Here is a 2631-nt window from a genome sequence, read left to right on the forward strand (position 1 = left end):
AGCCGGGTTTCCCTCTAAAATACTCTTTCTCTAGTATGTAACCTCTTTTTTCTATTAATCAAGAGAAGAAAAGTTATGGTAAAAATAAAAACTTTCAACTTCTGCCATTAAAATGCTGTTTTAACTTAATGTGCCTCCGATGCGATATATAGTATACCGTATAGCATAGACGGTATTTAACGGAACGATGAATAACAGGGATAGTAAGGATTTTTGAAGAGGTAGAAAGTGCTATCAATAAATATCTCTCGCCGATATACATTCATGCGTCGGTGGTGTAATGGTCAGCATAGTTGCCTTCCAAGCAGTTGATCCGGGTTCGATTCCCGGCCGACGCACACTTTTTTCCGGAATTAAAAAAAAATTAATTTTTGGGGAATGTCCACGAACTCCTCCTTGCTGTCATTTTTATGCATCCATTAGCGATTGATTATGCAGGTTGCTCTTGAAATATGATACCGTTCGTATCATTTTTTTTATAAATACTAATCAGCAATGCGAATTTGACAGATAATCAAGATTAGAAAGTGATAAAATTATAAAAATCTATTACTTAACCCTATTCTGCAAGGTCCCCCTGAACAAGACGAAAAAAATGGGGAAAAATAATAGATGAGACGAATATTGTACTGCTAGCAGGTTACTCGTTCCAAAGTCTGCTTACATACAGGGTGCGTTCCAAAAGTAATGCAATTGTTTCTTTAAAGTAATTTATTGAACAGAATTGCACAAACACTTAAAGTTCTTCAAAGTACTGTCCTTGGGCCTCTACACATTTTTACCATAGATTCTGCCGTGACCGGTACGCACACTGGAAGGCGTCTTCGGTGGCACGGTCGGTGCACATAGGTTTACGATAAAGAATTTCAATATTCTCCGCAGGAACAATATTAATTCAATTATGTGTTCGTAAATGAAAATAGCACCGTCTTAGAGGTTATCTAGATCCACTATTGCTGAGACACCACACACTAAATTTCCCAACGTCTAGATCTTTTTAACCATACATATTTATTCCTCCTTTTATGTCATTAAATGTGTCTCTACTTAAAACTTCCTTGCAAGGAAGGGATGGAAAGCCTTTTGCTGGTAAAAGTTCACGGTGGTAAAAACAAAAGTTATCCGGTTCTCAATTCGCGAAAATATCAAATTGACATTTTGCTAATATTACGATGCCACAGATGACATCGCGGCTGAAGTAGGTAACCCTGGAAACGGCGCTTTAGCCCAGAGGGGAGTTGAAGGACTAATCCCGCGTGAATCGTCATTTACTTATTTGAAAAACAACACGGTGGTAATTTATCCACAACGCATTCGTGATTCCTCCAGGCCATATTATTATAAAATTAAAAATAACATTTTTTTCTGACGGCGTACTCTCTCTCTCACTCTCTCTCTTGATTGCGGTGTGAAATGGGAAAGAAAGAGTACATTACCAGCAGTCTAATTATAGATAGCTCGATCGCCACAAAAGCTATGATTCGACGATTTCTCGGATGAAATATGCGCGTTCATCGCAGGAGGACGAATCCGCCACGTAAAGTGATAGCCGGCAATTCCACCGAGCGAATGATTACAGCTCAGCAATGAATATCCGAAGCATATGTCGCTTGAGGTACCATCGAAGGTGTCAAAGTGTTGATCAGGCTAAGTAGAGAATGACCCCCCCCCCCCCGCATGAGATGGATACTTATCCCGTCGATCGAAAAGAGGGGAGGGGGGTGGGGAGGTCTTCGACAGCCGCTCGCTCCACTCTTACTGTCACGGTGACGCTCCAAATGATCACGACCGATTTTCTTACGTTTTTGCTTGAGCGCGGTCAGGTCAGCGCGCCAGGTTTTTGACGTTTCCACATGTACTTGGTCAATAGTCAGGAGTTGCATTACATTTTAAGTGATCCCAGGTTAATGACGTTGATTTATTGTTAATTTTAATGCATTAATTATGAAAGAAGACACTTTGCTTTACCGCATGGAGTATTTTTTGTTACGACCTATTTCTCATAGTCCCCAGCTCGCCCAGGACTATACCCAGCTCGCATAGCCCCGTTGAGTGAGGAGACATATCGTGATTATTTTCCGATTTCGGAAAACCTTAACTTTTTAAGAGAGCTTCCTCGAGACATTAAGGCTCCGTCGCCAAAAGCGAGCATTATTACGACAGTACGGGTGATGAAAACGAAACGAAATATTTTCCAGTACCATAGCGAATAAGTTGTCAAAAAGTTCGAATTTCAATTCTTTGAATCAATGTCTCACATCTCAAAGTTATCAGTGCCTGACTTTTTAAAGAGGTTCAGCTGTGACAAAGTCACGAGTGTTACAATATTCGTTGCTATTGTACAAATTATGCTTCTGTAGTCATTCTGAATTCAGTTTTTTCCGAATTTTTTGATGAAATACCGTCGTCACATATTAGGTAAAAAGGATACAGTACAAACTTCCCCTATTAACTAATCATAAACCGACTAATGCCATCGTGTTCCTTTTATGTCTCAGACGCGTATATCTGCGAGCAAATCATAACAACTAAGAATTAAAATAACTATGTATAAAAATGTGCGTCGGCCGGGAATCGAACCCGGATCAACTGCTTGGAAGGCAACTATGCTGACCATTACACCACCGACGC

At 40.2% G+C, this 2631-nt stretch overlaps 2 non-coding genes across 2 annotated transcripts; one reads left to right on the plus strand and one right to left on the minus strand.

The window, feature by feature from the left end:
- Positions 1–266: 266 nt before the first annotated feature.
- On the plus strand, positions 267–338 carry TRNAG-UCC (transfer RNA glycine (anticodon UCC)). Its single transcript has one exon. It is a non-coding gene; the product is annotated as a tRNA-Gly (tRNA).
- Positions 339–2559: 2221 nt separating this feature from the next.
- TRNAG-UCC (transfer RNA glycine (anticodon UCC)) lies at positions 2560–2631 on the minus strand. The gene has a single exon. It is a non-coding gene; the product is annotated as a tRNA-Gly (tRNA).

The sequence above is a fragment of the Hetaerina americana genome, unplaced genomic scaffold (assembly GCF_022747635.1).
Source record: "Hetaerina americana unplaced genomic scaffold, ioHetAmer1.1.p SCAF_7, whole genome shotgun sequence".
Taxonomy (NCBI): domain Eukaryota; kingdom Metazoa; phylum Arthropoda; class Insecta; order Odonata; family Calopterygidae; genus Hetaerina; species Hetaerina americana.